The 21127-nt window shown below is 47.1% G+C and overlaps 1 long non-coding RNA gene across 6 annotated transcripts; it reads left to right on the top strand.

Annotated features, from left to right (window-relative positions):
- Nucleotides 1-668: 668 nt before the first annotated feature.
- On the top strand, nucleotides 669-19884 carry LOC131485523 (uncharacterized). 6 transcript variants are annotated; one of them, XR_009248887.1, is made up of 8 exons: nucleotides 669-1727; nucleotides 3656-3741; nucleotides 6399-6530; nucleotides 8220-8370; nucleotides 11275-11501; nucleotides 13185-13310; nucleotides 15245-15914; nucleotides 17428-19884. It is a non-coding gene; the product is annotated as an uncharacterized LOC131485523 (long non-coding RNA). The 6 variants fall into 6 exon arrangements; XR_009248885.1 differs by lacking the exons at nucleotides 15245-15914; nucleotides 17428-19884 and adding an exon at nucleotides 2999-3302 and having other exon boundaries at nucleotides 13185-13314; XR_009248884.1 differs by lacking the exons at nucleotides 15245-15914; nucleotides 17428-19884 and having other exon boundaries at nucleotides 11275-11979; nucleotides 13185-13314.
- The last annotated feature ends 1243 nt before the right edge of the window (nucleotides 19885-21127 follow it).

The raw sequence follows: 21127 nt of genomic DNA on the forward strand, positions 1-21127 counted from the left end.
TGGTTGGTGGTTTTTGGTGGGGCCGAAGGGGGCTTCTTTACTATTCGGGGCCCATAATCGGGGTGTTTGTGGAACTTCTCAGGCCTCACTGTGCGTTGGTTTGTTGGGGATGGGTGGAGGTGAGCTTGATGTCGGTATAATAGATATACTTAGGGGTTATGGAGGAATGTCTAGAGTCCCTGGGTTTTTAGGGGGTGGGGCAGGTTTTGGCCCCGGACACACGTCTGTCAGTGATGGTGGACTGCATCGCTGGGGCTTACATCTAAGCAGCTTTTTGACTAAGGGCAGGTCTGCTGCTCTGGGACCTGTGGTCCCAAGGTTCGTCTAGGCATTCTGCTTTGTGGCAGGGATCTCGGGTTTGTTTGTAATGTGGGTGGCCAGTTTGGCTGATTCCCCCTTGTCTGCTTCTCCCTTGTGCTTGGGGGTCAAACCTGTTGCCCGGAACTTAGTGGGAAACTTTGAGGGCTGTTGGGCGATTATCCAAATCTCCTCTGGCAACCTATGGGGCCCAGGTGTCAGGACTTTAATTTTATTGTTAATTTTTTGGCAAGGACAAATTGTAAACCTACCAGTAGAATAGTACAGTGGACCCCCCCCCCCCCCCCCCGCCATGGACCTATCATTATATTCAACATTTATTAATTGGCAGCCAGTCTTTCATATATGTGTGGATACACTTTGGGAACTCTCACACCCCACAGGGCTTGACCACTAGTGACATGACCACTGACCCAACTGCCTTGGCACTCTGCAGCTAGAGTTCAAATCTAGGGATTTTGTAGCTTTGTCAGCTTGAGCGAGATTTATAACCGCCTCAGTTTATCCCAAGACCTAGCTTATGTAAACGTTAACTATTCCTAATAGTATTACACCTTGAGGCCCATTGGTAGAAAAAGGATCAGTTCCCTATTTAATAAGAGCCTATCAGGGCAGGTTGTGTAGTGATGTCCACACCCGACTCTGTCCCTCAGAAGCTGTCCACGTTCTTCTGTGGCAGATCTGAGGCTTTCTTTTTCTTTTGCCTTGAAAGGAAGAGGAGCACTCCTCACTTAAACTTGGGGATTTCTAGCCAGGTATCTGGGTGCTGGGAGACAGAACTGAGGCTCTCACCCTGCCTCTTTCATTCTTACCGCCTGCTGTATCCCTTCTTGCCCAGGGAGGACTGGTAGAGAAAGAGGGCTTCTGGGCTCCTGACAGCCCACTTTTGGCTGGGTACCACTCACCCTTTACATTCCTATAGTGTCTTCCGAGCTCCACATCATGGGCCGGTTTCCTTTGCCTATTCTGACATGTTGTGTCCTACAGTGTCCCATTTGAGGCTCAGATGCCTTGCTCGGTCCCCTAGGATCCAGGACTGATTTAAGGGCAGGAGCCTTTACAGAGAATATTACCCTGGACCAGATTACCACCATCTTTGTCCCAGCAACATTTCTCTGTAAGTTTATTCCCATCCGTCTGTGTCCGGGATGCATTTGGAAATGTTTAAAAAAATTTTTTTTTCTTAATGTTTTTATTTATTTTTGAGACAGAGAGAGACAGAGCATGAGCAGGGAAGGGGCAGAGAGAGAGGGAGACACAGAATCGGAAGCAGGCTCCAGGCTCCGAGCCATCAGCACAGAGCCCGATGCGGGGCTCGAACTCACAGACTGTGAGATCATGACCTGAGCCGAAGTTGGACGCTCAACCGACTGAGCCACCCAGGCGCCCCTGGAAATGTTTTTTAAAAGGTAAGTTTCCAACTATTTCTGTCAGTATTTATAAAAGGACAATTGATGTTTGTATATTGACCCTTTAAATCCTGCCACCTTGCTAAATTTAAATTCAACTATTGAAGTTTTTTTTTGTTTTTGTTTTTGTTTTGTTTTGTTTTTTTTGGATTCTAGGACACTTTCAAGACAGATTTATTTCCCATAGATAATCAGTTTTGTTAACTTTCTGTGTATCCTTCTGGCATTTTTTTTAATGTAAAGACAATCAGAGATTAAATACACACATACATGTTTATGCCCTCCCCATGTTTCCTAGAGGTGTCTTTGGTTAAACGGCAGTATTTTTTTTTAATTTTTTTTTAACGTTTATTTATTTTTGAGACAGAGAGAGACAGAGCATGAACAGGGGAGGGGCAGAGAGAGAGGGAGACACAGAATCCGAAACAGGCTCCAGGCTCTGAGCTGTCAGCACAGAGCCCGACGCGGGGCTCGAACTCACGGACCGCGAGATCATGACCTGAGCCGGAGTTGGACGCTTAACCGACTGAGCCACCCAGGCACCCCTAACTGGCAGTATTTAATTGATATATAGTAATTGATATGTATTCACCTCTTCCTTAATGGCTTCTGGATTTTTTTTTTTTTAAAGATCTGTCTTTCCCCAAGGGCCTCTGTATGTTCTCCTGTATGTTTCTAAATGTCTATATTTTTGTTTCTTTCTAATCTTTAGCTCTCACACTACTTGGAATTTATTTTTATGCAAGGTGTGAGCTAGGAATCTAACTTCCAATCTGACAGCAGCTTGTCTGAACGCTTTCACGAAGAGGCCATCCTTTCCTGGCTGTGTTGAGAGGCTCTATTACCTAAAACCCCAAGAATGTGTGGGCTCTCTATTCTGTTCCACTTACTGTCTGTTGCTGCAGTTACACGGGTTTTATTTTTTGTGCCATTGTAGAATTTCATTTTTATTATAAAATACAACACAGGAAGTAAAGCACACAGAAGGGATAGTGTAGAATGAACAGAAAGTGAACACCAGGTCAAAAAGTAGTGCTTTGTTGGTCTCCCCAGATGCTCCCCAGTCACAACTTTGTCCCTCCCTTCAAAAGCAACCTTTCCCTGAGCGTCTCTAAGGTCCGTCACCTGAGTAAGCATCTCTAAACTTTATAGGTTAGCTTTTTTACCTTTTATTTTGCTATTTTTATATTTACTTATTTATTTAAAGAGAGATGGAGTGCGGGAGTGGGGGAGAGGAGCAAAGAGAGAGAATTTTTTTTAACATTTTTGAGAGCGGAAGAGAGAGGCAGAGTACGAGCAGAGAGAGAGAGGGAGAGAGGGAGACACAGAATCCGAAGACGGCTCTAGGCTTCGAGCTGTCAGCACAGAGCCCGACACGGGGCTCGAACTCACAAACCGTGAGATCATGACCTGAGCTGAAGTCGGACGCTCAGCCGACTGAGCCACCCAGGCACCCCGAGGGAGAGGATCTTAAGCAGGCTCCACACTCAGCGCGAAGCCCAACATGGGGCTCGATCTCATGACCCTGGGATCATGCCCTGAGCTGAATAAGAGTTGGACTCTCAACCAACTGAGGTACCCTAGCTTTTTTATCTTAAAAAAAAAAAAAAATCTAATAGTGATTTTTAAAATGTGTCTTTTAAAATTTATAGATTCTTGGGGCCCCTGGGTGGCTCAGTTGGATAAGCGTCCCACTTTGGCTCAGGTCGTGAGCTCACAGTTCGTGGGTTCAAGCCCCGCATCAGGCTCTGTGCTGGCAGCTCAGAGCCTGGAGCCTGCTTCCGATTCTGTGTCTCCCTGTCTGTCTGCCCCTCCCCTGCTCATTCTCTCTGTCTCTGTCTCTGTCTCTCTACGTTTCTCAAAAATGTATAAAACATTAAAAAAAATTAAAATTTATAGGTTCTTTCATCCTCTTCCTTTCCTGCCAGTTTATCTGTTGAAGGACCAAGACCGTTTGATATGTAGAGCTTCCTGCAGGCTGGATTTTGCTGATATATTCTCGTTGCAGATAAAGGTATTCCTTTGTATTTCCCCCACATTTGGTGTGGAGTTTCATCACACTTAGGTTCAATCCCTTTGAAAAGATTATAAGTGATGTATGCCTTTATCAGGATGCATATAATATCTGCTTTTGGTTTTCTTTGATGTTAGCCATTCTTGATTCGTAATGCCTAGATGTGTTCATTCACTGAGGAATGTAAAACGGTGATATGCTAATTCTGTCATTTTCCTGTCTTCGCTGGAATAATATCATAAGGAGACACTTCCCCTCATCTACTATTTGATTATCCAGAGGCACGATTCATATTGGGAAGGAGATTAAATGCTTCAATCTTCCATTTAACGAGTTTTCTTTTTTTTTTTTTTTTTAATTTTTTTTTCAACGTTTTTTATTTATTTTTGGGACAGAGAGAGACAGAGCATGAACGGGGGAGGGGCAGAGAGAGAGGGAGACACAGAATCGGAAGCAGGCTCCAGGCTCCGAGCCTGACGCGGGGCTCGAACTCACGGACCGCGAGATCGTGACCTGGCTGAAGTCGGACGCTTAACCGACGGCGCCACCCAGGCGCCCCTTAACGAGTTTTCAAGACAGTGAATTGGTTACCTGTTATTAGAAGTTGACCTTTATTTTAAAAAATATTATAAACTCGTAGGTTTAAACACATCTGATGGGTTTCAATCTATTGCAAGTCATATTCTTGTTAAAACTAACATTGCCCCATCTCTGGCCATTGGCAGCCTTATCTAGTTAACCACGAAGTCATAGTGATATGATTCTAAAGAGTCTTTGTAAATCCTTGCTTTCTGGTATGTCAAGATATTTCAGGTTCATCTTGTACATTTCCTGCAACAAATCAGGCATAAGCCATTTTCTTATTTCTGGAAGCACGTATTTCTTTTAATGGGAAATAGTAAGCCAAGACCACAATCTGGGGGTATCTTGGTGGCTCAGTTAGTTAAACATCTGACTCTTTTTTTTTTTTTAATTTAATGTTTATTTATTATTTTTGAGAGAGAGAAAGAGAGAGACAGAGCATGAGCAGGGGAGGGGCAGAGAGAGAGGGAGACACAGAATCTGAAGGAGGCTCCAGGCTCTGAGCTGTCAGCACAGAGCCCCATGTGGGACTCAAACTCATGAACTGCGAGATCATGACCTGAGCCGAAGTCGGATGCTCAACCGGCTGGGCCACCCAGGCGTCCTAAGCATCTGATTCTTGATTTTGGCTCAAGCCATGATCTCACAGTGAATTCGAGCCCTACTTTGGGCTCCACGTGCTAACAGACAGTGCAGAGCCTGCTTGAGATTCTCTCTCCCTCTCTCTGCTCCTGTCCCACTTGCACCCTCTTCTCTCAAAAACAAATAAATAAACTTAAAAAAAAAAAAAAAGCCACAGTCTGGAAATCAGGGATGGGTGCTGCAGTTGAATTGGTCACTGTAGCCTTTGGCAGGGGACAGAGCTAAGAAGTACCTCATTGTTCACACTGATATTCCTGATCCAAATTCAGGATTACTGGGATGTTACCTAACCCTTTGAGTATCACATTTGTGTCTCCTTACTGCTATACCAAAATTCTAGATTTTCTAGTCCACGGGGGTTGATGGAATTAGCATATCCCATAATTACTCGTTTGCTTCAGAAGGAGATTTGGTTCAGATAGCGTTGCTAACCTCTGTTGCTTCTGTGAATTTTATTCCAATGGCTCCCTCCCTACTGGGTCACCACGGGTTAATGGTGTACCTCTGCCAAAAGCCAAAACTTCTGCCAAGCAACCCTCTCTCCATGACTCTAGCTCCTGAACCTGGTAACTGCTCCCTCCACCTTTAGACCTGGCGTTGGTCGAGACCCTCGGCTCTCGTAAGCATCCGTGGTGCTAAAGCATCTGTTTGTTTTCCCCTAACTCTGCTCACACCTTCGTAACTAGTCCCTAGGCTAAGCGTTCCAGTCCCTAGGCTAAGCGTTCTGCGGTTACCCAGTTTGAATTGCCACCAGACCAACACAGGGTCAGTGTACTTGAAACATCGTCGTTACCGGCTTTGGAACAAATAAATAATAGCTGGAGAGATCCTGAGAAAAAAGTGCTGACCAAGAAGGTAGAGCAAGTTGGAATGTTCTTGTGTTGTATCAAATCAAATGGTTAGCGGGAAATGGAGATCCCTTAAAGCCGACTCTTCCGTAATTCCACAGGAGCCTGAGGAAGATTATGCACTTCATGTGTTCATATTTTTTATAAGGAAATAGATTGGTCACAGTGGACTTGGCAAACAGAAGACAGTGTGTGGCGAATCTGGTTGCACCGTATAAAAAAACTGTAGCAGTTTCCATCTCAGGGACACCTGTTACAATCGCACGTCGCTGACACAAGATCCCGTCCTGAGGTGTTGTTGAGATGTAGCATTTTAGGACCCAAGTCGTGCTGACAGTGTTTTCTGCAGATTTCACATCGCACTTTCTTTCTAGCCGTAGCGTCTCATCCTTGAGGTCTCTTACAATGGCGTAAGAGATGTATTTCTTTACCGTTGGGAGAACAAGACAATGTTAAATTGGTTTCTCTGGGAAATAGCAATGTGCAGATTGAAGTTGGTGTTTTACACTCGTTCATAGATCGTGTGAATATGGAAGTCTTTTTGGATCCCATTTGCCCCCAACGTTTTCTTCTGACGTTTTACAGGCATGCAGAAAAGTTGAAAAGTTTTGCTGTTCTGAATGTCCACGTACTCGCCAGTATGGATGGATAGGTGTGACAGAGCCAGTAGAGCAAAATGTTGACAACTGGGTCGTACGTTAGCAGGAAGATTCTCAGGTAGAAATATTTTACCACATATTTATACGTATGCACACACATACACACAGACACACACACACAATCAGCTTACTAAAAGAAGGAAGTTTTCCTCACCTAGTAGGTTTTCTGACACTACACCATCCTGTCCCTTCCTGGGATAAAGTCTACTTGGTGACGATGTAGTCTTATTTCTTGAAGGCACAGCTGGATCCAATTCGCCAACGTTTTATTTAGAACTTTTGCACCTCGTTTTATAAGTGGCGTTGACCCCTGGTTTTCTTTCTTCTGTAGGGTCCTTGCTTGCTCTTGGTGTCCTTGATGAATGAGCTAGGAAGCTGGTTTTAATGCTTTGGGGCACTTAAGCTTTATTACAGAATGACCTATACCTCGAAGTGTTGCTGGAATTGGCCAATAAAATGGTCTGAGGCCCGTGCCTTTGGGAGAGACCTTTGTCCTTTGCTTCTCTTTTTCGGTTAATAATTGGTTCCTTTTTTTTTTTTTTTGGACTCGATTTTGGGCAATTTCTGTTCTTCTAGGAAACCCCCCATTTCTCCTAGTCTTTTCCTTTCTCTTCTCTCCTTCTCTCTCTTGGCCGCCCCGCCCCCTTCCCTGCAGAGCCCCTTCTTGGCTGGCTGGGCCCCCTCTGCCTTACGCTCTGAGTGGCAGCATAATGTTCACGGCTGTAGGTCTTCTGTGACAGAACCCTGTTCTCCTGGTCGGCATCCCTGCTTGTTCTTAATGGTGTGGCAGGTTTAAGGAACTGTGCCTTTAGTTTTAAGGCCTGGGCACAGCCACAGATCCCAGCACACTGAACTGCCAATCAGAGTAGGGCCTGGGGGAGGCGGACAATCAATTTATGGCCTTTTGACCCTATAGTGGAATGGCATGTCAACGTTTCCCAGACATCCTGACATCCCTCCTATGGGGTCTCTCCCTGCCCTATTGAACTCAGAAGTGACCATGTGTCTCGATTTGCTAATGAGCTATATCCGAGGTGTCACTTTGGGTAAAGTTGGTAAGAGCGTGAATATGGTTCTCTATCTTACATTTCCCTCTATCATTCCTACTGACCGTTTTCCAAACAGAGGCGGTCCCGGCAGCTGTGGTCCTGGACTGAAGATGGCTTTGAGCACAGTTGCAGATGACAAATGATGGACACAGAGCCGGAGTGAGAAAGAAACTTCATAGCTCTAAGCCATGGAGATCTGAGGGGAAGCATTTGTCACTCCAGAATAACTTGGCCCTTCCTGACCCCTCCTCCCTTTTGCTGTGAGGGTCCTGTCTTCTTCAGGGCGAACTCAGAACCCTGTGGACATACGCTTGCTCTCGGCGTTTTCATTTAGTCCTTTGTTCACTGGGCATTGCCGTAGCAAGGCTGAAAGGAACGGGCTTTGGAATGAGAATTCTGGATTCTAGGCTTGGCCCTGACGCTTGGTAGCTACGATCTTAAGGACACATCAACCGACCTCTGAGTGCCTTAGCTTGCCCTCTGTGACATGGAAAGAATAGCAGTGCCTTCCTCTTGGCTATGTTGTAAGGATTCATGAGCTCTGGACAGTACTCGTTTTATAGATGTTGGTATTACTAGGAGCAGAGGGCTCTATCAGCTTAGGCCAAGCTGTGCTGCAGTGACACGTGACCCCCAACTCTCCGTGGCCTACCCGGCTATCTGACCTTAACCCCAGTCTAATTCTTCTTCCTTCGTAGGTCGGCTTTGGCTCTGCACTGTGATCTTTTACAGTAGAAACCAAAGCCCCTTCTGGGGACATGGTTCTTTCAGAACGTGAGTGATGGTGGAATCAGGCAGTGCTTAGAAGTGGCACGGCGGCCTTCAGTCACATTTCATCGCCCAAGGCAAGTCACAAGGCCAAGCCTGATGTCAGGGGCAGGGAGGTGCCGTCTTTGTATAGAGAAATAAATAATTGGGAACAGTGGTAAAAATCCACCATAAAGGCCTCTTTTATCCTAGTCCCCAGGATTAGCAAAATGACTGAGATGTGTTTCTTCTTACAAGAGGCTCAGAATCTAGTGAAGGTAGTCAAATAAATAGAAACTTTGCAACGTGGTATGAAGAAGGTGAGATGCCCAGGTTGGACAGAAGAGGGAGTGAGTCTCTGCCTATGGAATTAAGGGATGAATCCTAAGGGGGACCTGGCCAGCCTCCAAAGAGTACTGGCAACAGGGCGACCACAGCCCTCGGGGCTGAGATCCTGGGCGGGCAGTCCGAGCTGCTTCTCATGGTAGTTTAGCTTCGATGCCACCTGCCTCCTTTGGGACCGCATGAATGGAGGATCTCCTCTTGGGTTCATCTGGAGACACAGATGCACCGTTCTGATAAGGCCATGTGATAAGGAAGGTGGGGGCCACCTTCACAGAGTCACCGTGAGGCCTGGAGCATGACCTAAAGAGGAAGAACTCAGTTGAGACCCCGAGCCTTCAAGAGTTCAGGGACGTGGGATTGAACACAGCTGGAACCAGGGCCAAGGGAGGCGGGAGCTGAGTTCTGCATGCCCAGATTGGTCTGGGAGGAGACATTCTGCACCTCTTTATCCACAGGCATTATGCCACGTTTTCACTCTGACTCACGCTCCAGGGAGCAGGGACATGGAGTTTGAATCCGCAGCGTGAGGGTGGATAGGAACTGTATATTTTGACAGCTGAGGAAGAGGGGCGGGGGACAGACTTGAGGACGTAGAGGCTGGAAGGGGGTGAAGTAAAGAAATCCGAGGAAGTCCTGAAGCCCGAGGCGCCATGTTGAATGAGGAGACGTGAGAGGACAGGGCCCCTGTCCAGGAGGCATGGGCTCAGGGCCCACGGTACAGCTCCCGGCAACGTTGAGTGACTTTTCTATCGCACAGGTCCTGGCTTCGTGGAAGCAAGATGGGCTTTCACAAGTAAGGCTCTGAGAAGTCACCCCAGGCAGCGGAAGTTGAGATGAAGTAACTTTTCCCCGGCCCTCTGGCAGAGTTTCAAGGCAGACTCCAGGCTATCCGTGGGGCCCCGGCATTGCCTGATCCTTCTGCCCACTGCGAGCAGGACCAGGGGGCAGGTGTTGCCTCTGGAGGGCAGGGAAGGCACTTGAGGCCATGAAGACACAGATCAAAATCATACAGCAGAAGGTGAGAGCTGGTGGGTCTGGAGAGGCACCGTGGTGGGGGGAAGCGAGCTCGGGTTCAGCAAGAGCGCCCCAGCGACCACAGGTGCGCCCAAGGGCTCCTTCCTCCCTGCGGGGCCTGGAGTCGCTGCCTTGGAAATGCCCATGGGCTGCCTGGCGCCCCACAGCTGCTGCTGCCCCTTTCCCCGGGGCTGCCTTCTTGTGCTACTGACCGGCTCCGAGAAAGAGGACAAGCCCCAAATTCTGGGGAGGTGGGTTACTCCCCCACCGCCCTCCCCGAAATGCTGGCTTGTTTCCCGGAGAACAGCATCTTTTCTCTCTCGTGAAAAGGGGAAAGGCGGTCGTCCATGCCTGCGTCAGACATTGACTCACTTCATAATGAGCGGCTCCTGCGTTGGTGTGTTTGATTGTCTTTGTTGAAAAATGTATCCAAGATTAATATTAAGGGTTCAGGAGACTTTTCAACACGCGGAGTATTTTTGAAAAACCGACTATTGAACATTCTAAGTGTACTATCAAGTTTGACCCCATATCCGCCCTATCTAATGCTATCGTGCCCTGGACGTCTTTCTACCTGGTTATCGCTGAAGTTTTGGAACATACAGAGAAGTAGGAGCAAAGTTGTAATAAGGCCTCAGGTCCCGTCAATACAGCTTCAGTAGTCACCTATAATGGCCGGTCTTATGCCATTTCTATCCCTCACTTCCCTCATTGGATTATTTTAGAGACAAGTCTTGGACATGATAACATTTCTTCCATAATTCTTTAAAAATTTTTTTTTAATGTTTTATTTATTCGTAGAGAGAGGGAGAGAGAGCATGAGCGAGGAGAGGGAGAGCGAGAGAGGGACACAGAATCCGAAGCAGGCTCCAGGCTCTGAGCTGTCAGCACAGAGCCCGATGTGGGGCTCGAACTCACGAGCTGTGAGATCATGACCTGAGCCGAAGTTGGACGCTTAGCCGACTGAGTCACCCAGGCTCAGTAATTCTTAATAATAGGTATAAAAGGGTGGTGGTGGTGGTAATACAATTTATTTCAGAAGGAGAAAGTCTGGCCTGGAGGGGCGTGTGACTGGTACCTGGCCACACTCCTCTACCACACGGTGGAGCCAGGATTTAAACCCGGTTTTCCTTGACTCCTAAGCTCCGATATCTTCTAATGTGTTGAATAGCCTTCTTGCTGCAACATAAATCCCAATCTAAAAAATGTGGGAGCATATTTTCCAACCCTCAGGAACGGGTCTGTGTTATTTGATGAATGATGCATATGGAATGCTGTCGTCAGCAGTTTTCTGGGAGAGAAGCAATTTAAATGTCAGGAAAGCATGAACTCTCTCGCCCGGCCAGGGTAAGGTGTTTCTGTTTGTTTGAAATTTGATGGAAGTGTAATAGATAACAAAGTGCGTAGTTCAAAAACGTACTCAGGGCGCCTCAGTGGCTCAGTCAGTTGAGTATCTGACGTGGGCTCAGGTCATGATCTCATGGTTTGTGAGTTCAAACCCGCTTCAGGTTCTCCACAGTCAGCGCAGAGCCCGCTTCAGAGCCGCTGTCCCTCCCACCCCCCCCCCCCGCCCCTCCCCTGCTTGTGCTCTGTCTCTCTCTCAAAAACAAATAAACATTAAAAAAACGTACTCTGATTTTCAGAAAGCAAACACAGCCATGGGACCAGATTGAGATGCAGAACACTGCCACTTGTGAGCATTACATGTGTGTAAGCCTTCCAGTCCTCCAGTCTCCCCTGAGGATAACTCTATCCTGACCCCTAGCATCACAGATTACGTTTCCTATTTGGTTTTTAATGAATGTCATCACATCGTCCGCACTCTTCCGCGTTTGGCTTCTTTTATTCAACCTTGTGTCTGGGATTCGTTTTTGGTAAGAATTGTACCTCATTTTGCACTGCAGTTTATTTTCATACGCAAAGGCCCCAACTAGCCAGGGTATTCTTGAAGAAGAACAAAAGTTGGAGAAAGATCTGTCATGGTGCCAGTGTCATTAAGGCAGCAGGGGATTGACATAAAGATAGACGGGTAGACCAGTGGCGCAGAAGAGGGTACAGAAATAGGCCAGCACATAGACGGTGGCCTTCTAGCCAAGGGGAGCTGAGGGAAGGGAGCCTTCCCAAGAAGTGATGTGATTGGTTACTGGTCACGACGCCATCTGTCATTTACATAGTGATTGGTGGACTGGAGAGCTAGCGGCAGAGCTCGCGCTTGCGGTCACCATATCATAGTAACTGACGTTTGAACCATTGTGGTCGGGGTCTGGTGTTATTCAGCTAAACCGTGGCGACTCCGATTTGTGCACATCGGAACCGTGCAAAGCAAGGGGTGCCTGTACTTGAAAGGGGTGAGTTTTATGAAGCCGTGAATTTTGAATTATATCTTGATAAAGCGTCAGATTTTTGAAAAAGATGAAATGATCTGTAAGTGCCCCTTTCCTTGAAGATCCCTGCCATTCCCCTTGCCAGCTGTTTTGCATATGTGACATACTGCGCTACGTGATGAGTGAAGCATTAGGGGCTTTTTTATAAAGTTTATTTATTTTGAGAGAGAGGGAGAGAGAGTGGGCACGGGGGAGGGGCAGAAAGAGAGAGAGAGAGAGAGAGAGAGAGAGAGAGAGAGAATCCCAAGCAGTCTCTGTGCTGTCAGCGTAGAGCCAGACCTGGGGCTGGAGCTCAAGAACCGTGAGATCATGACCTGAGCCAGAATCAAGAGTCAGATGCTTAACTGCTTAACCGACTGAGCCACCCAGGCGCCCCAGGACTTTATTTTTAAAATAGCAGGCAAAGACAGCTTTCTACAGATCCCACTTAGTGACCTGCATCCCTCAAACATTCTCACTGTGGTCCCCGTCTGTTCACTCCCGCTTTTCTCTATAGCTGAAGATTGTTCCGTTTTCTCCGCTAAATCTTCATCATCCCCTGATGCCCAGCACAAGCCCCGTGCACATGTGCTTCTTTCCTTCTCCAGCCCAGGCCCCATGCTTCCACCTCAGAATTCCCCCAGAATGATCCTCAAGGTCACTTTCCCCTGCACTGCTTGAGGTTTGCAGGTTAAGTCACCGATCATTTCTGCGAGGAAATCCCAAGCGTCTGAGGGCCAGAAGTGTGTTTCATGCATCAGCTGTGTGCCCCTCAGATTTTAACACAAAGCCTAGGAATGCTTAGAAGAGCTTTATAGGGAGAACCGTGTGCTTTCAGAGAACTAGATCAATTTCTCACATATCCGGGCTCTCCAGGGCCACCAGATAACACCCTCTCACTCTGACAAAATGGATGGTTGGGGCGCCTGGGTGGCTCAGTCGGTTAAGCGGCCGACTTTGGCCCAGGTCATGATCTCACGGTCCGTGAGTTCGAGCCCTGCGCTGGGCTCTGTGCTGACAGCTCAGAGCCTGGAGCCTGTTTCGGATTCTGTGTCTCTCTCTCTCTGACCCTCCCCCATTCATGCTCTGTCTCTCCCCGTCTCAAAAATAAATAAACATTAAAAAATTAAAAAAAAAAAAAAAAAAGAAAATGGATGGTGATTTGCTGTCCGTTAACTTACTGCTTATTTGTAGGTGCCGGTTACATTCCAGGATGTGGCTGTGGTCTTCACAGATTCAGAATGGAAGGCACTGAGCTCTGAGCAGAGGAACCTGCACAAAGAAGTGATGCTGGAGAATTACAGGAATCTGCTCTGTTGGGTAAGGCTGTGTTCTTTCCTTTATTTATATTGTCGAGATTTGGGACACCTTGGTGGCTCAGTCAGTTGGGCGTCTGACTGTGGTTCGGGTCATAATCTCCCTGTTCCTGAGTTCCAGCCTTGCATCAGGCTCTGTCTGTGCTGACAGCTCAGGGCCTGGAGCCTGCTTCAGAGTCTGTGTCTCCCTCTCTCTCTGCCCCTAGTGCTCTGTCTCTGTCCCTGTCTCTCTCAAAATATGAATAAACCTTAAAAATTTTTAATTAAAAAATATTGTAGAGGGGCGCCTGGGTGGCTCAGTCGGTTGAGTGTCCGACTTGGGCTCAGGTCACGATCTCACGGTCTGTGAGTTCGAGCCCCGCGTCGGGCTCTGTGCTGAGAACTCAGAGTCTGGAGCCTGCTTCAGATTCTATGTCTCCCTCTCTCTCTGCCCCTCTCCCACTTGCGCTCTGTCTCTTTTTCAAAAATAAACATTAAAAAAAATTGTAGAGATTTATTGGCTACCTACTATGTGCCAGAAAATGTTCTAGACACTTAGAACACGTAAGTAACAAAATAGTAATCCCTTCCTAGTCTTTACTAGTAACCGCCTTCTGATCTTTACTTTCTAGTGTGTGGAGACAGGCAATAAACCATAAGCTTCATACCCAGGAATATCATAACATGGTAGGTTGGAAAGTGATAAACGCTGCATAGTATAAAATCATAATAAACTAGAGCAGGATAAAGGAGTATGGAGTGTGAGAGGGTGGCTGGCTGACTTTTGCAGTTGGGGATTTGGAATCAATGAGGAGTGACCATGGGACCAAAAATATAACGTGGTGAGGAAGTTAGAACTCTGGGGATGTGGGGGAAGAGCATTTCAGGGGCAGGGACTCGGTGCTAAGACCTTTAGGAAGGGATGTGCCTGTGGCTATGAGGAGCCTGCCAGGAGGCCAGTGAGACTGGAGACACAGTCAGCAAGGGGGAGAGAAGAGAGAGGTGCCTTCTGCAGTGGAAGGGACAATTACGTGTCAGTTTGTATGGCTTTGGGGTTTCGTAAGTCCTATTTTTTGTGTTTTCACTTATTTAAAAACTTACATTGGTTATTTAAACCTAGATTGATAAACACTTTCAATTAGGACATTCCCCTGGATCAGGAGTTGGCCAGCTTTTTCTGTAAAAGGGCCACATAGTAACTGTATGGTCTCTCTGTGGCTGTTCCCAGGTCTGCCCTTGCAGTGCTAAATGCAGACAGCATGTAAATGAATGAGCGAGGCTGTGTTCCAATAAGACTTTATTTGCGGCCCCTGAATTCTGAATTTCATATCATGTTTATGTGTCATGAAATATTATTATTCTTTTGACTTTTCCCCAACTATTTAACAATTTCAAAGCCATTCTTAGTTTGTAGACTCTCCAGAAACAGAGAGCCGGGTTTCGTGGGGCTCGAACTCATGAACTGCAAGATCACGACCTGAGCCAAAGTTGGCTGCTTAACCAACTGGGCCACCCAGGCGCCCCAGACCCCGTGGCTTTTTATGTGTATCAGTCTTGTTTTAGAATGAGAAAACTCATGAAGGTGTCCACATAGGTCACAGAGACTGTTACGTCCAAGCAGAACTGAACTGTGGACAGTACGTATCACTGTGAGTGCCGATGGCTTATTTAGTAGAAAGGAAAGGCTAAGGGTAATTGAAGCTGTTTATAGCACACAGTGGCTACTCGCAAGGTTCCTACGCTCACGTGTAGAAGATGATTTTGCCCGACTTTGCGGGTTGCTAGAAAATGGAATGTGCGGAAATGGACTGTGAAGGAATTACTGGTGAGGAACAAATTGTGCTGTATGTTTATTACTAATTATAGATGTGGCCATAAGACACGCTGTCCTAGGATAAGGCAAAGCAGCCCAGCGGCCCCACTTAGGGCTTCTCTAACTGAAAAACTCTCTCTCTTCAGCAGAACCAAAGACAGAAATCTACCCCCATGCCTCCTGCCTTCTAGCCGTCTCCTGCCAGCAATTTCTCAGACAACATGTGCCTCAGATCTTTCTGGACTTCTGTATAGGGCATCATTCCCATCCAGGGGGTCCTGGCCCAGGGCATCAAGAGCAGCAGTATTCTGCTCAGAGCTGCTGCACTGGAGACACAGAAGGTCATGGGAGGCAAGGTGACCTCCCTGGTGTGCGAGGACAGAGGAGACGGAGACTTCGGGCGCACTCCCCAGCCCGCCCCGAGATCGGTCCGCAAGAACTAGAGAAGGCAACATGGCGGGTCGAGAGAGGGCGCCCCCTCAGCCCTAGCCCATGCGCAAACAGACAAAGGAGTGAAAAAAGCCACAAGATCTGGAGCAGCCAGCTGTACGGAATGTGAACTAGACCCACTAGAATGCGAGTAGCCCCAAATCAGACCTCGTTACAAAGCAGACGGCCCACTTCCAGGAGAAACCCGATGTTTGCAGGGAGTGCGGGTAAGGCTTTAAAGTGAAGTCAACCCTCATCAGACACCATCGGACATGCTCAGTGGAGAAGCTTTATGTGTGCGGGGAGTGTGGGCGGAGCTTTAGAAATAAGTCAGTCCTCATTGGACATCAGTGGACTCACTCTGGAGAAGCCTTACCTTTGCCGCGAGTGTGGGTGAGCCTTCAGCGAGAAGTCCTCCTTCCTCAGACATCAGAGGACACGCTCCTGCTCCCGGGAGAAACACTATGCATGCCTGGAGTGTGGGCGAGGCTTTAGCCATAAGTCAAATTTGAAAAAAATTTTTTTTTAAATTTTTATTTATTTTTGAGAGAGAGAGAGAGAGCAGGGGAGGAACAGAGAGAGAAGGAGACACAGAATCTGAAGCCTGCTGAGTCATCAGCACAGAGCCTGACACAGGGCTCAAACCCATGAACCGTGAGATCATGACCTGAGCCGAAGTCAGATACTTAACCGACTGAGCCGCCCCGGTGCCTCACGTTGAATCTTATCAGACGCCAGAGGATACACTGAGGCGAGAAGCCTTCTGTGTGTGTGTGGGGGGGGGGGGGGGGGGGGGATCCTGGGCAGGACTTTATTAATCAGTCAAACCTCATCCTGCACCAGAGAGAGAGAGATGGGGAGGCATCCCTATCTGTGCACGGAGTGTGAGTAAAGCTTCAGAGGCATGTTGGTCCTCAACAGCCTTCAAGGACACATTCAGGAGAGGAGGCTTATCTGTGCAGAGTGTGGGCAACTCAGCAGCCGTAAGTCAACCCTCACCGAACAGAAAGGATGCACGTAGGTGGGAAGTGCTGTGTGTGCAGGGACCGCGGGTGGGGCTTCAGCGGTAAATCCGGATTCACTGAACATCCAGCGGCCGACTTGGGAGAGGCGTCCTGTGTTCAGACACCTTAGGAAAAGAGCAGGCAGGCGGGCACCAGGTGGCACCTTCGGGGAGGAGCTGTGTGCTTGCAGGGGGTGTAAGACTCTCGTGCTCAGTCAGCCTTCTTCACACACCGGAAGGGTAATCCGTACGTGGAGATCCTGGGGAGCTCCGTCCAGATGACCCATTCAGGGGTCAGATTACCGCCCCTGGCGGCTGCACAGAGGAATTCCTCACTAGGACTTGCTTGCAGCCACAGGGAACTGCACCCTCCCCACGGCGGGGGCTCCTGGCCAGTGACCGATTGATATGGGGAGACAGAACTCCAACGCTTGACCCAGTAGGGGCGACCCCAGAGGGTCATCTCAGATCCAGAGGCCCCCATCAGACTGAGTGATTTGGTTGCAAACATGTTGCAGGGCTGCTGCTTCCTCTGCCCAGTCCTGCCTTCATTCCCCCAGTAAACCACTCAACCCCGTTTCATGGTCTCTCCGGGGAATCCACTCCGAGACATCCTGAGTGTGCGAGGAGTGTGGACAAGGCTTTGGCCATACGTCATCCCTCAACAGACCCCAGGGTATACCGAAGAGAAGCTGTGTGTGTGTGGGAGGGTGAGCAAGGGCTCAGGGAAAGCCTCCGTATCCACCAGAAAATAGCTTGTGTGGGAGAAGCCTTCCGTGAACAAGGAGGAAAGCTTCGAGAGGCTTAAGCAGGATGTGAGGCCCCCATCTCACACCAGCGGACACGCTCAGGGAGGGCTCCTGGGTGGAACTTTATCCTGATGTCTCTTCTGGACAGACTCATAAGGACAGAGACTGGCCACCGCAGACCACTACGTCACTCACCTCTAAGGGGCTTTCAGAAGTCTTGATGAGAGGGAAGATGGCACTCACAACTAGAGACCTGGGTTTTCCACTGTTTGTGGTCAGATGGAATAAAAACGTGGAAGGCTTTATTTAAGTAATCCAAGAACAGTCTCGTTTAATTTTCATACACTGATTCTTTCCCAGGTCCTCTTGTCCTTTTGTTCTACTGAAATCTTTGACACACTCAGGCTGTGTGCCTTAGTCTCTGAGCAATCTGGAAAGGAATTCAAGTCCACAACCTGGATTTCCTGCATGAATTCAACCCTTGAGAATAAAGAAGTCCCGAATCAATCCAATAGATTTGTAGGGAAATCTGAGCCTTTGCATGGGAGGACCACCTAGGTTCTGGAGACATGCCAGCTGAAGGGAGGGCCCTCCCAGGTCTCTGGGGGACAGGTTGCCTCCTCTCCTAACTGGTCTCCTAACTGGAGATCTCCTCACCAGATCTCCCTCTGGTTTCTGTGACAGCTCCTTTCTCGGGAACGTTCCCTTCCTTCCTTCTTTCTGGTCTCTCTTCAGGTCCCTGCTGAATCCTTCTCTACCCTCTGGAAGCACTTAATGGTTCCTTAATGGTTTGTTTATGTCCTCCAGTTTTGGGGATCCTTTAACCACATTCCTTCTGTGGCCTTCCAGATTCCAGGGTCAGGTCCTTTAACCACATCCAACCTGTTCTCCAGCCATGAATCATTGCTTTGGGTTGCTTAGCTATTCCCCATGTCAGTTCATATGTCTAAAGACCCCTAAGCATGGCTTCAATACTGTGTCCACTCAGCCCTCCATTCCTCAGAGCCAGTCCTGCTAGTGACCCCACCATCATCCCTCTACTCACTGGTCAAAGACAGACAGCCTAGTCATACACCTGCCCTTGTTTTTCAGCACTGAGATTTCACAGCATTTTTCCTAATGGAAATGTGCTATAATACCATGCTATGCTTTTTTTATTTTCTCCTAATATGTATGATATGTATAAGGGATAAAAATCCATGTTCTCCTTATGTAAAGATTATTTTTGTCTAGCCCTGTATCCTCGTCACTAATTTCAATCTAGAAATTGTTTTGGAGAATAGCCAAACACTCAGAAATGGACCCACAATGTATGGCCAACTACTCTTTGACAAAGCAGGAAAGAATATCCGATGGAATAAAGACACTCTCTTCAGCAAGTGGTGCTGGGAAAACTGGACAGTGACATGCAGAAAAATGAACCTGGACCACTTTCTTACACCAGACACAAAAATAAACTCAAAATGGATGAAAGACCTAAACGTAAGACAAGAAGCCATCAAAATCCTAGAGGAGAAAGCAGGCAAAAACCTGTTTGACCTTGGCCGCAGCAACTTCTTACTCAACACATGTCTGGAGGCAAGGGAGACAAAAGCCAAAATGAACTATTGGGACTTCATCAAAATAAAAAGCTTCTGCAGAGCAAAGGAAACAATCAGCAAAACTAAAAGGCAACCGACAGAATGGGAGAAGATATTTGCAAATGACATGTCAGATAAAGGGTTAGTATCCAAAATCTATAAAGAACTCATCAAACTCAACACCCAAAAACCAAACAATCCAGGGAAGAAATGGGCAAAAGACATGAATAGACACTTCTCCCGACACATGAAAAGATGCTCAACGTCACTCATCATCAGGGAAATACAAATCAAACCACAATGAGATACCATGTCACACCTGTCAGAATGGCTAACATTAACAACTCAGGCAACAACAGATGTTGGCGAGGATGCAGAGAAAGAGGATCTCTTTTGCACTGTAGGTGGGAATGCAAACTGGTGCAGCCACTCTGGAAAACAGTATGGAGGTTCCTCAAAAAATTAAAAATAGAACTACCCTACGACCCAGCAATTGCACTACTAGGTATTTATCCAAACAATACAGGTGTGCTGTTTTCAAGGGGCACATGCACCCCAATGTTTACAGCAGCACTATCAACAATAGCCAAAGTATGGAAAGAGCCCAAATGTCCATCAATGGATGAATGGATAAAGAGGATGTGGTATATATATATACAATGGAGTATTACTCAGCAATCAAAAAGAATGAAATCTTGCCATTTGCAACTACGTGGATGGAACTGGAGGGTATTATGCTAAGTGAAATTAGTCAGTCAGATAAAGACAAATATCATATGACTTCACTCATATGAGGACTTTAAGACACAGAACAGATGAACATAAGGGAAGGGAAGCAAAAATAATATGAAAACAGGGAGGGGGACAAAACATAAGAGACTCTTAAACATGGAGAACAAACAGAGGGTTGTGGGGGCCTAAATGAGTAAGGGGGCATTGAGGAATCTACTTCTGAAATCATTGTTGCACTATATACTAACTAACTTGGATGGAAATTAAAAAGCAAATAAATATTAAAAAATTTTTTTGAATGTTTATTTTTGAAGGAGAGAGAGACTGAGCATGAGCAGGGGAGAAGCAGAGAGAAAGGGAGACACAGAATCCAAAGCAGGCTTCAGGCTCCGAGCTGTCAGCATAGAGCCTGGTGCAGGGCTTGAACTCACAAACTGAGAGATCATGACCTGAGCCACAGTTGGACGCTTAACTGACTGAGCCACCCAGGCGCCCCACATGTGTATAGCTTTTGTATGAAAGCAAAAGCATGAACTTTGTATCTGCAGTGAACCCGGTGATAAGCCAAAGAAACAATGCAAGTCAAAGTTATTGTTACTACTAGCTGGGGCTATGGCCCTGAACCCGGACACAGAAATATAATGGTTTAGACCCTGTGATGGGAAACTATAGGCCTGAAGGCCAAATCGGGCCTGCCACCTGTTTTTGTAAAGCGTGTGAACCAAGAGTGATTTTTCCATTTTAAATGGTTGAAAGAATCAAAAGAAGAAAAGTATGTGTGTCTGTAAAGTTTTATTGTAACACAGCCATATATTTGTTATGTTGTCTATAGCTGCTTTCATCCTATGATGGTTGAGTTGAGTAATTGCAGCAGGGACCACGTGGCCCACAAACCATAAAATACTAGCTGATCTGACTCTTAACAGGAAAAGGTTGTCAGTCCCTGTTCTAGACTGAACCTTAAGAACACTTTACCAAAGGCCAAGTGAATTCATGACCCCCTTGTCCTCGTTTGTGGAAATTGACAGGCCGATGGTGGCTAGGACTGGCATGGTAGCCGTGGAACAGATGACAACAGTCAGATTCAAGGCATTTTGTAAGTGAGGTCCCCAGGATTTGCTGACTGATTGATTATGAGGTGGGGGAGAAATAGAGGAATCAAGGATGCTCCCAAGTTTGTCATTTTGCTTTTTGTTTTTTAACTCGAGAAACTCCTGAGATCGGGAACACTGGTAAGAAGTGGGTTTGGGAAGAAAAGGGAATCCAACAATCAAGAATCCAATTTTCACTGTGTTAAATTTGGGATACCTATTAGACATCCAGATCAAGCAGGCGATGGATGTAAAAGGCCAAGAGTTAAATGAAGAACCCAGGGTCAGAGGAATAAATTTGAGATTCCTGAGCATTTACGTAATATTCAAAGGTCACAGGACTGGGTGGGATTGGTTGATTGACTCATTCATTCATTCATTCATTCAAATATGTTTTGAGCCCTTGTTTTGTGCTAAGCAGTGTTCTAGGCATTGCACTAACAAA

This window comes from Neofelis nebulosa, chromosome 9 (assembly GCF_028018385.1).
Source record: "Neofelis nebulosa isolate mNeoNeb1 chromosome 9, mNeoNeb1.pri, whole genome shotgun sequence".
Classification (NCBI taxonomy): domain Eukaryota; kingdom Metazoa; phylum Chordata; class Mammalia; order Carnivora; family Felidae; genus Neofelis; species Neofelis nebulosa.